Below are 12,419 nucleotides of genomic sequence, written 5' to 3'. Positions count from 1 at the left end.
ATGTGTGTCCCGGCTGTTATTCTGATCAATTAAGCTTCTGCAATTAGAGCTGGGAGTTTTCTCCCTCTCATTATGTTTTATTTTGGGGCCATGAAATCTCCCTTCCAGGGCGTAGGACAGGAAGCAAATTAGAATTATTTTTGGTCCTCATAACAGTTCTTGCCTCAAACAGAACAAAATGTCAAGTTTAATGATTTCCTCCAAGCGCTAAGCCAGAAATCAATTTTTAACTCATATATCGTGTCATAGCTGGGTCACCAGCAGACATCTCGTATTTTCACTGGAAATTACAGCCACCAGCTATGGGTGCTCCTTCTCATTTTCTCTACAAACTGTAACTCATCTTTTCCAGAGAGAAGTAATTGCATCTCTCAGAAAAAAAATCTCTCCCTAGGAATAAATTGAGAAATTAACGTATAAGTAACGTCATGAATTAATTGATTCTCTCAGAGAATCAATTTTCATCCTTAGATGAAAGAAAAAAATCTAACTGTGAAATGAGCATGAGAGACTTCATGAGAAATTTCAGAGTATTTCTATGACCTTGAAGGTGAGGAAGGTCTTCCCAACACAACTTTTAAGTCTGAAGCTGGGAGGTGTGCACACGTGCACACGCAGTGTACATTTGATAAGGCTGCTTTCTATTTGACCAAGGAGAGCCTGAGGAACTCCTGCAACCAACAGGTAAAAGACTGCACCTCCAAAAGGAAAAAAACGGCTGAAAGGTGTGAACAGGCTAATCTCCAGAACAGGGAGTCCAGAGAACATCAGGCAAATAAAACACTGTGTAAGAGGCCAGGAGCCGAGGAAATACAGACCAAAACACGGACACCACTGTATCCTCTTCTCCTCTGCAGAGGAATGAGCAGCCTGAGTTGGAGATGGGGCCGGGCTGGCACTCTGAACCTTCATCCTGCCTGCCAGACCTGCTCCACCGATGACCAGCACTGACCCTCCTGAGCTCTTTCACTGGCATTGCTGCATTCTCCCTGCTCACACAGGGCTGTGTCCCCCTGTTCCTCCACATTGTACTCTGCATCCCATCCACCTCCCTCCCCACATAGGACAGGGTGCCTCATCATTAAAAGCACACTGTCCCTCCATTGTGGTGACACGTCCCCACCCCATGTTGGGCCTGTCCAGTGACTGGCTTTGGCCAGTGTGATGTGAAGAACATGGTGGTGCAGAGGTCTGCAATGGGCAGTTGTATTTTGTCTTCATCTCTGGAGTTCCAGCTGTTCGTTAGAAGGGCATGGGGAGTCCCTGGCCAAGGACAATGAAAAGACGTTGCTTTCTACACAAAGGCCCATGTGTAGAAGGTTGGTCCTCAGCCGTTGGCACTACTGGGAGGTGGTGGAACCTTTATGAAGTGGGGTCCAGAGGGAGGAAGTTAGGTTATTGAGGAGGTGCCCATGAAGGAGATACTGGGACGTCCCCTGCTCTCTCTTTGATCTCTAGATGCTATAAAGTGAGTGGCTCCTCCACTGTGCTCGCCCATCATGGTGTACCGTGCCTCCACAGACTCAAGGCAATTGGGCCAAGTAACCTCCAGCTGGAACCAGGAGCCAAAATAAACCTTTCCTCCTTTAAACTGGTTATCTCAGGCATTTTGTTACAGCGAGGCAAACATGGCTAACACAGGTGTGAAGCAGAGCTGAATTCCCCACAGGCTGGAGCAAGCCCATCCCAAGCCAGAAGAGGCTCCACCAGCCACGGACCAGTAGGAAATAAATGAAGAGCGTGTCATTGTCAGTGCTGCCTTGCCTCTCAGCATGGCCTGTCACACCAGACTTTGGCAGCAGTAGCTGGTCCTGAGAGGACACATACAGGAATTTACTGCTGCATCATTTATGCTGGCTGCACAGGGTGGGTTGAAGGGCAGTCCCCAAAAGACATGTTCACTCCAAACCTGTGAGTGTGACAATATCTGGGAAAGCTCTTTGTACAATTAAATGAAGGATCTCAAGATGAAGTCAGGTGTGCTCAAATCTGGTGGCTAGTGACCTTTGAAGAGAAAAGAAGAGAGGAGGACACAGAGACACGGACTGCTGCTCCAGGGAAAGACCAACTTCTTGGTCTTCTCACTGCTGCATGGCTGGCCCCTTTTCTAGAGTGCTTCAAGTTCCCCTCGACTAGTACATTTTAAAAATCCTTCCAAAACAAACAAGGGAAGCACAAAGCCTCATAGCTAGAGAACAATGAGCTCTGGTCTGGATGAAGGTCCCTCTGCCTTTGGGACACCGATATGTCCCACTCTGCCCCTAAAGGGTCCATCCAGGATTCAGGAGGAAGGCCCCCTTACCCAGAAACCCACAGAGCAAACAACAAGGGGCATTATTACCCTGTCATGCTCTTGAGCTGGGCTCCAGGCCCCAGGCCAGGGTGAAGCCTCCCAAGCAGTCCACACACTGAGACCCCTAGGGAACAATTCACTCTGAAGCTTCCAAGGTCACCAACCCCACAAAGCGATGGAACAACACTGCTTTAAGCAGTCACATCTACCCTAAAGAAGTGAAGCGGAGGTGAGTCTGGCAGTTCCGGTCATTTTCCTTCTTCTGGTAGAAAAACTTCCTTTAGCATTTCTGCTCATGGCTAATCGTCTTGGCATTCTTTACCTGAAGAATGTCTTTATTCCATCTTCATTCTTAAAGGATATTTTTGCTGACTATAAACTACTGGTTTGACAGGGCATTTTTGTTGTTGTTCTTTTTTCTTTCATTGCTTTGAGGATTTTTTCCCATTGTCCTCTGGCTGCCAGAGTTTCTGACAAAATTCCAGGGAGGATCTGAATGATTGTCCCAACACACGGGATCTTGGAATGAGAACTCATTGACAAAGTTTAGCCTCAACCCAAAGCCGAGCCAGTGTTTTGGGTAGATGGAATTCCTCTCTCCCATAGGTGAGCACCCTATGGTGGTCCCCTGCCGGGTGCCTTGTTGTACCTTGTATTTCTAGAACACCCTTCTCCTCACCCACTTTCAGGCACTTCCCAGAACTGTCACCTTCTGTCTGGAAGGACGATGTATTGGAAAACCTCATGGGCGTGCTTGCTTTGAGTTTGAAGGAAGCAGGGAGGACCTTCCAGACGCCCTTGGCAGCCAATCCACCTGGCCAGGTGCGAGCATCCTGTTGGAAGTGGCAGCTATGTTTGCCTGAACAGAAGGATCTGTTTGGAGCCTGTGACAGCCACTAGGCCAGAAATGTATGCAATTGTCAACGTGGTTCCATTCCTCTGTCATTTTAATGGAAAGACAACAAAATCGTGTCACTTGAGGTGACTGTAAGCACCTCCTTCTGTCCTCCGACAGGCTGAAGAATGTAACTCACCCCCCATGAGGCCGTCACTCCACTGAATACTGAAAGTTGGGGGACCCTCCAAGCCAGGATCTGCCCCCATGCTCTGAACTGGCTTCTGCACCTGGTCTGGCTCAGCCTCTGCAGAGTGGTTAGGAAATGGCGCTGTTCAGTCTCTCCCCTGAGGCTCCCACGCCACACACTGACTGAGTCCAGGGCTCCCATGACTGCCCTCAGGTTTGGTAATGTGCTAAACAGCCATAGAGCTTGATGCTTTCATTACTGTGGAAGGACACAAAATAGATGGGCAGAAGGAAGAGGCTCAGATGGCAGAATCCAGGATGAGCCCAAGGTGGAGCTCAGGCTTCCTCCCTCCATGGAGTCCACTGAGCATGACATGTGACAATTAATTCACGCAAAAACTGCCCCCTGGGAAGCTCCCCAAGCTTCCACTAGTGAGAACTCAATGGGCTCTAGCACACACTGCCCACATGGCTGACTTGCAGTTTCTACCACCGCCAGAACCAGCACTGGCCTGTCATGTCCTCAAGGTCCCCTCATAAATTGCAGTTAGACTGTGCACTGGTCAAAGGCCCCAGGCAAATGGATACTCCTCTTCCAGCAGGACATTGAGGGTCTGGGCATCTCCCAGTCACCTGGGTGAAGACCAGACCTCGGGGGGTTAGCTTACCTCTGTACCACACACCTCCATTTCCCCCTCAAGCATTACAAAATGCATGGTTCACTTTCCTTCTGCTTTTCACATTTTTCTATTTTTCACTTAAGGTTTACTGTTAAGATGATCTTGAGGTGGGCTGTCCCACCTGGGCCTTTAAGACAAAATTTGACGAGGCCTGCCCAGGGGAGGAGTCTTGTGGCTGAGCTGGGTCTCTGGACCAGCAATGCAGACCCATGTCCCCTCTCTGGCACCATCAACAGGGGATGCTGCATGTGTTGCTTCATGAGTGGCAGCAGTGTCCTTGACTGCCTGTGTCACTCTCTCTCAGTCAGGAGAACCCCTACCTTTCTCTAAAGGCCCCTTTCCAGTGAGTGACTGACTCACTAACTCCCTTGCTACACGTAAAATGTGACTGAGTGATGGCTGACTGACCCCATCAGTTCTCCTGGGATTCTGTACCTGCTGTGGAGTGGGAGGCCAACCCAGCTCACCATGAACCCAGAGGCCACAGAACCAACACCTTCCCTGGGGGCAGCAATCTCCATACTGGTGTGGACAGTTTCTCCTTGTCAGGAGAAGTAAGATCCAGGTGGAGCTTCCTGCACAGCAGCCCAGCTGGCTGGGTTCATTGCCAGTGCCTTGGTCTTCATCTGGGAGCAGTTCCATTTCCACATGGATCGCCAGCCTCTGAGTACACCTTGTGCCCATAAACAATGGGAAGCCCCTTGGGCTGTGCCACCCTAGATTAGGCTCAGAGAAAGAAGAGAGCCCAGAAGAACCAATGGAAAATAGACCAGGGTCAGGCACCTGGGGCCTGCATCTTCCTTCTGCCTTGCATCAGGCCTGGACACTGAGCCTCTATGGCCCCTGCTGGGTCCTTCATGGGTTCCACTGCCACAGGCCAGTAGGAAATGAAGTTCTCCTTCACAGGGTCTTGAGCCAGCAGCAAGTCCAGTCTTCTGAGCCCCCTGGAACACCTCCCATTACTCCTGCAGCTATCCTCCAGGACAGGGGCAGGTGAGAGACACATCTGACCACCCTCCCAGACAGCACGTGCTTCACAGGCTCCTGGCACAGGCTGGGACCTCAGCATGGAGGGCTGCTCAGCCCTGGAGTGGGCAGCGAAGGCTGCAGATAGGACATTAGCAGTGCACACAAAGGCACTCTTCAGGGGACCTTGAGCAGAGTCCAGCAGACATAGAATCTGAGCTGCCATGAGCCAGTCATGCCTGGAGGACAGGATAGGGGAGGGTTTCAATACCACACACTCGAGGGAGGCAGTAGCTGCTCCACATCCTGGGGAGACCAAAGACTGCACCTGCTGCCTCCTCTGCCTTTTGGGGTGCTATATATTCTGGGATGGAAAGCACAAGGTGCTCAGAGGAAGGGCACCCAACATGTCTCCAGACCACTTCACAGAGAGCCACTCAGCCTGTGTCAGCCAGGCTGAGAGGGCTCTGCCTCTTCCAGGAGATTGGTTAGGCCCTTGTTCATGCATGCTCCTCTCTTTCTCTCTCTCTCTCTTTCTGTCTGTCTCTCTCCCTCTCTTAGGTGTCTTGCTAGCTGGCTTCCCTCCACAGCCTTTTGAGGAGTGGGTTCATTTGAGGGGTCTTTGCACTCAGTCTTGTGTGAATCCCTGGTGGACAGTTATGGGAATGCTGTGCAGAATGTGACTGGGGCAGTTGTACTGACTGCCTTAATGAAAGTCAGCTTCTTACTCCTCAAGTGAGATATCCGACTTTGGTTGTGCAATTCTTGTCTCTGAAAGGATAGAGTGGTTGAACGTGCATGACATCAGCACCCTGCCCTAGGACACTCATGCCACTAGGGGTCTAATTCACTTCATTTCCAAGATCTGATTCCAGCTGCCCCCATGCCTTTCTGGTTATGATTCAGGTATTCCTTTAGGAAGCACTGCCTCATATACAGACTGAGCATTCTGCTCCCTGTGACAGGTATTTCTTAAGTCTTTTCTATATAAGACGTTCACTGACATTTGGTCTTATACGTCTGTATTATAGGTCTGGTTACTGTGAGTTGTGTCTGTCAGGGCAAGCGAGGCTCCAGCTTCGCCCAACAGGGCCATTCCTGAGGCAGGGAAGGACCTCCAGAGGTTCAGCACTGTCTTGGCAACACTGCACCATGACCCAAGACAAGAGGCCTGCTCACCCACACTGCACCATGAGCATGCACAAGAGGCCTGCTCACCCAGCTGATTACAGAGCTGTTCATCCCTGTTCAGCTTCCAAGTGGAGGACCAGGGACGGGAAGAGCTGGGGTGCAGTGAGGCGTTGGGGGTTAGGACTCCATCTCTCTGGGAGCTGTCCTCAGTTGACCTGCATCAGCTTCCAGAGGGCTTGTTAGAATGTGATCACTGGTGCCACCCTGTGGTTCTCACCCAGGAGGCCCGGGCCGGGCCTGCGATGTGCATTTCAAGACATTATGTGCTAGCTGTCCAGGGTGTGCTACAGGTGCCACCACACCATTGGGTCAGTTTCATTGCTGGGCTTGCCAAGGCACCATTGGTAGACACCTCACTGAGACTTTATATCCTCTTGTGTTATATCCCGATAGTGACGGTGGAGGCTTCCAGGGAGCAGTGGAGCAGCAGTGGACCCCAAGCTCTACCTGACAGAGTCAAGGGGTCACCCTCATGGGTTCTGCACATCCTGTTGTTGAATTTCACAAGAACGCTACACACAGGTCACACATTTGAAACTGCGAGTGAATTTTTGCAGTGGGAGCACTTTTTGCATTTGAGAATCAAATTGCAGCAGGCCATCTTGTGCAGGGTGCACCCCACTCAGGATCTCACAGCCTGTGATGCTGGCCAGGCACCTCACGGTGCATGTTTCTTGATTAGTATTGTCAGTCAGTACCTTCAGTCACCTCCCTGTGACACTCGCAAGTCCCGGACTGTGGAGACCAAGACTAGTGAAAGTCAGGAATAAGGTCAGACATTGTGCTCCCGAGAGAGAAAAAGACACATCTGAAAGGAGAGAGGAGCCTGATCTGGAGAAAAGGGGTTGTGAGGCTGAGGCTCCTAGACTGACTTACAGGGTAGGGGAGGAATGGTCTGGTGAGGAGCAGGCCAGAAGTGCTCCCAGCCCTGTGTAACCTTGAGAAACTCACAATCTTTCTGAGACTCGGTTGGTTAGCTATCAGATGAGAAATGGGGAGAATTGTGCTCCCCAAAATTCATAGGCTGGAGCCCTATCTGTGGCTGTGTATGCAGACAGGGCCTGTGGGAGGTAAAGTTAAATAAAATTATAAGGGTAGAACCCTCATCCCACGAGACTGTGGCCTTCTAAGAAAAAGAGGCCACCTGCAAACCACCTGCAAACCAGGAAGAGAGGCCTTAGGAGGAATCAGTTCTGCCCATATCTTGACTTTGGACTTCCAGCCTCCAGAGCGATGGGAAATAAATGCTGGTTGTTTAAACCGTCCAGCCTGTAGTGCTCCAGCTGTGCGCTGACAGTTGCAATCCTGCTGTGAGGCATGAGTGTGGTCTGGAAAGGCTGGTAGCCTTCTAGGTGTTCAATTTCACAATGGCTATCATCTGAGCATATGGCTAAGAAGGTAAGCTGCTTGGCAAACCGCCGGTGGTGGTTCAGTGAGATGGAACTGAGCACACAGCCTCCTACTTCCCACCTTCCTGCCCTGCACACCCCTTCCCTTCTACCTAAAGAAAGGAATGTTCCAAGAAACTCAAGCAGGAATGGTCCCCAAGTTGTGAGTGGGGCCCTGTGCTACCAGGCACGACCACTAGGTGGCATTCACACCCACAGAGCCCACTGGTTCCCGGGCTCTGGCAGCAAGGCTGGGGTGCAACAGAGCTTGCTGGAGGAACAAAATCGTGTTTTTAATTTTGGTGAATTTAAATTGAAAGTCGGAGGCAACGCAAATTGTTTTTCCCTTCTTATTCTGGTAGGACTACCTTTTGCTTCAGTGATTGAGAATGTAGCAACTGGATTGAGACGAGTTGTAACTGGCAAAGTAAATAAGCCACCCATTGACTTTACATGGAAATGGTAAGGTTCTGGTGCCATTGGGTTGAACAAAGCATCATTAAAATTAATTTCATCTGTGCCTAATGTGGCAAACTAGGCATTTTAAGTTATAGGTGAGGTTGACCTGGGGCCTCAACTAAGATCCCTGGGTTTGCCTTCCAACAGAGGGAGGTGGGGTCAGCAGGGCAGGAGCCAGGGATCAGCCAGAGCTGCAAAGGGTCTTGGAGAAAACTGAGTTTCAGAGAGGAACTGCTGGTCAGGCTTTGGAACATGGGTCAGCTGGTGCCCGGGCAGGTGTGAAAGCCACATGGAAAGCCAGGAAGAGCCCCCAGTGGGCAGCAGGGGTGCTGGTGCCCCACCCACAAACATTGCACCATGTGTCAGCCACACCTACCTCAACTTGCTCTTCTCCCACATTCCAGCCTGTGAGGTCCATCAGCACCTCACATTAGGGGATATCCCAGTCCTCCAGCATCCAGGCTCCTGCTCACTTCCTCTTCCTGAGGTCCCTGATTACCTATTGAATCAGGGCTTTCAGAGAAACAGATTCCAGATCCCATAGGGAGCACACATTTAGAGAAGAACGGGCTCTAGGCCTTCATTGATTGGACGAGGCCTAGACATTCTGAAGGGCAGATGCTTTACTCAAACTTGTCTGACTCGAGCACTGATCTTGCCTTCACAGCAATGGGCCAAGATCTGTATTCAAGGTATAACATTCCCAGAGAGCTTTGGTGTGTGGTTTCTCATAGGATTTTCATGTCTCCACAACCCTTTATTTCCTGACAATCCAGAGACGCAGGTTGCATAGCTATAGTTGTCCCATCCAGTGGGACACAGGTCCAGGCAGAACTCACCTGGTCTTAGCCTCAGAGGTCAAAGAGCCTAGAGGGGTTTTGGCAGCAGGCAGGGAGCAGTCAGGTGATGAGCGTCATGACTGGGCCCATCTAAGGAGGCTCAGGAAGGACAGGTGAGGAGCAGGTGAAGTTGAAGCTGTCTGGGGCCTGGGATGGTCACCCATGTGTCTCACCCCAGAGACACAGTGACACCTGGCTTCGCAGTAGTTCCAGCTGCCCATCCTCCTATCTTTGGTGTCCAACAATCCTCCCAGAGTCCCAAAGCCCTCCTAGGGCTGCACCCACGTTCTTCAATACCGACATGCACTCCGTGGTGGACGGCGGTGACCATGAGTCCATGGTCCCTTTCCTGGACTTTTCCCCTGGCTGAGGAGGTGCCCTGGCTGCTGTGAGAAGAACCTCAGACAGCAGAAGATGTGGGAAGCCCACTGTGGGTGCATGGGTGGGGCTGGGCAGTTACAACCTAGGAGCCCAACACTTTCATCTTACAGACAAGCAAAGGAAATCACTGATAATAATGATCCACGATGCCCCTGATCGGTTCACTCTGGAGCCTTGCTTGACCACAAGTCCCCTGGGCTTGCTCCACTAGGGGAAGTGTACCTTGATTTGACTTGCTATTTGAAGGGCCCAGACTTTGTAAAGTTACATGTTAATTTGTAGGTCTTTTTCTCGGCAGAGATGCAAATGATTCTGGCTGGTAGAGAAGATAACCCTGAAGACTGTTTCATTTCTCTGCAGGGTACTGGTCACTATTGCCTCTGACCTGTAGAGGACACTGGCGTGTCTGCTGAGGCTGCGGGAACCAGCTCCATCATGCAGTCACTTTTCTGAACCAACTTTAGCACTGCACTGGTTCCCAGGCTGAGTGGGACAAACCCTTGATTTGTGATCATTCCTTATTGTATGAGCCTTATTTTTAACTTTCTAAGACTATACGTGGCCATATAAGACCAACTCGAGGAGCTAATGGAATCCGGTCGTTAAATTGCAATGAATTTGAAGTTGACCTTTGAGAAAATTGTGACCACAGCCTTACGGGAAGGGGTCACCAGTGAGACTGGGGCATGCATGTGAGGAGGGAAACTGGAAAGACAAGGCCTTGAGGCCCATGGGCTGTGTTGTGTTTATAAGACCACAGGAAACATCAAAGATGGACCTGAGCTTGTCCCCTGGATCCAAGAGACATGCCCGGCTGAGGGTGAAAGGGGAGAAAGGTGGGAAAACCCCAAACACTGCTGGAAATGTCTCCATGTGCTCAGTACAGTCAGGGCAGGACGAGCTCTGTGAGGTGCAGCCCTGACATCAGGAGCGAGTGATCTGGCCATAGCTCAGCAGCGGTCACACAGGGTACATAGCCTAAAAGCAATTTTAAGAAGCAGGTTCAATGGTTCAAGCCAGAGTGCACAGTTGGGGCTCAGAGTTCAGAGGAGTAAGAGCCCATGGGGCTGGCGTGTTGCTTCCTATGACAAAGATGGGTTTACACTGAGGGTCCTGAGAGGACCTGCTCATCCGGGAGGATCCTGAGTGTGGTCACATGCATACTTACAAGAGAGGAGCTCTCTTAGTCTATCTTCTGCTGCTATAACAGAATACCAAAGGCAGGGTCATTTTTAATGAGCAGAAAATAATTCGACCCATGATTTTAGGAGCTGGAGAGTCCAAGAAACAGCATCTGGCAAAGGCTGGGTCATGACATCGCAGAAGACAACATCACATGGAGAGGGAGGAGGGGGAACTCCATCTTCCTAAGGAACCACGTGACCCCTTTCGTCCATTCACAGAGCTCTCAGTGCCTCCCGCAGGTCCCACCTCCCAGTGCTGCTGAATTGGGTGCCAGTGCAGCACAGGAACTTTGGAAACTGCAAGGGTAGAGGGAGATGAGAAACGTCACACAGGACAAGGCAACATGAAGACAGGCAGAGGTTGGAGTGATGTGGCCACAAGCCAAGATGCCAGCAGTCACCAGGAGCTGGGCGAGATGTGAGTGGGTCTCCCCAGAGCCTCTGGAGGGAACACAGCCCTGCCGACACCTACGGTTCAGTCTTCTGGCCTCTATCTAGAACAGAGAGAATAAATTTCTATTGTTCCAAGTCCCCCACTTTGTGGCAATTAGTTTGGTGACACCTGGACGCACTCATTCACATGGCTGGTCCAGCAAGCCTGCTGGGACTGTGGAGCTGACCAGATGCATCCCTCTCTCCCTGCAAGTGGCCTGTCCTCCCTCCTAGTGTGGCAGTTGGGGTGGTCGGACATCACAGAAGACTGGCCTCCAAGAGGGCTCATTCCAGCATGGGAAGTAGGGACTACACTCACTTCAAGGGGAAGCCGCACAGCATCCCCCCCACCCAGAGCAACACAAGGGCAGGGCCTAGCCTAACCTCTTCATGGGCGGAGGGCCAGGGGGGTCCACAAGAACAGTGACGTGCAATGCTGCTCCTCACCTCAGGCCACCCCTGAGGACTGGCCGCTGGACAGACCTTCACCCACATGGCTCCCCACCTCAACCTGCCAGCATCAGGGTTTTTTTTTTAATATACAGATTTTATTAATTTCCAGGGAAGGAAAGGAAAGAGATGCTTCACTGACACCATGTCCACAGAAAAGCTTGGAAAATTGCTCCAGGTGACAGACTAATAAAAGTGAAATCAGAGAAGTCCAATTCTGAGTTAGACTTGGGAGTGGGAGAAGCCCAATCCCTGTTCCTCCTCCCTCCTACTCTCTCCCATAGGGCGGCCTGGCTGCCTTGTCACCCCAAAGCTGACTGAAAATCATTGTGACTTCTTTTCACATCATTTACTTACAGGGGATTCCCAGAGGCAAACACCATCACTTTAAACTGGCATGGGAACCAGGCACGTGGTGCACAGCTTCAGTCTTAGCGACTTAGGCGGTCGAGGAAGGAGGACTAAGTTTCCTGAGTCCAGGAGCTGGAGGCAAGCCTGGCAGCACAGCAGAGCCTGTCTCGAAAACAAATGGGGAAATAAATTTGCGCAAATAAGACACATGTAGAACTGGGAAGTAACAAGAAGTCGTCGTGACAGATCTCGAGCTTATGTCTTCCAAGAAGGCCAGGTTCTTACTGGGGTAATGCTATTGCTGATTGAAAGACTGGGGCTTCTCTTAGGAACTCGCTCCAGGCTATGGGCTATGCCCGTCCTTGTTTGCTCCCTATTTTACAGCTAGGTGACTCATGCTAAGTGCTCCTAAGTGCTCTGTTAGGGAGGTGGAATGGTCGCTTACACACGTATCGTAAGGCTCTGGGGTAATCTCTTGGCTTCATTATTCTCAACTGGAAACAGCATGGAGGATGAGCTGCATTTTCCGTGGAAAAGCACCGGGCACTGGTGGCTCACGCCTATAATCCTAGCTACTCAGGAGGCAGAGATCAGGAGGATTGTGATTCAAAGCCAGCCCAGGCAAATAGTTCCGCAAGATCCTATCTCACAAAAACCCTTCACAAAAAAGGGCTGGTGGAATGGCTCAAGGGGTAGGCCCTGAGTGCAATCCCCAGTACAGCAAGAAAAAAGAAAAGAAAAGCAAATACAACCCAGAGGCAGTACTTGCAGGAGTGCAGCC

The sequence above is a fragment of the Castor canadensis genome, chromosome 2 (assembly GCF_047511655.1).
Source record: "Castor canadensis chromosome 2, mCasCan1.hap1v2, whole genome shotgun sequence".
In the NCBI taxonomy this organism is placed as follows: Eukaryota; Metazoa; Chordata; class Mammalia; order Rodentia; family Castoridae; genus Castor; species Castor canadensis.
The sequence above is the reverse complement of the archived record's forward strand: the minus strand, read 5'-3'. Positions refer to the sequence as shown.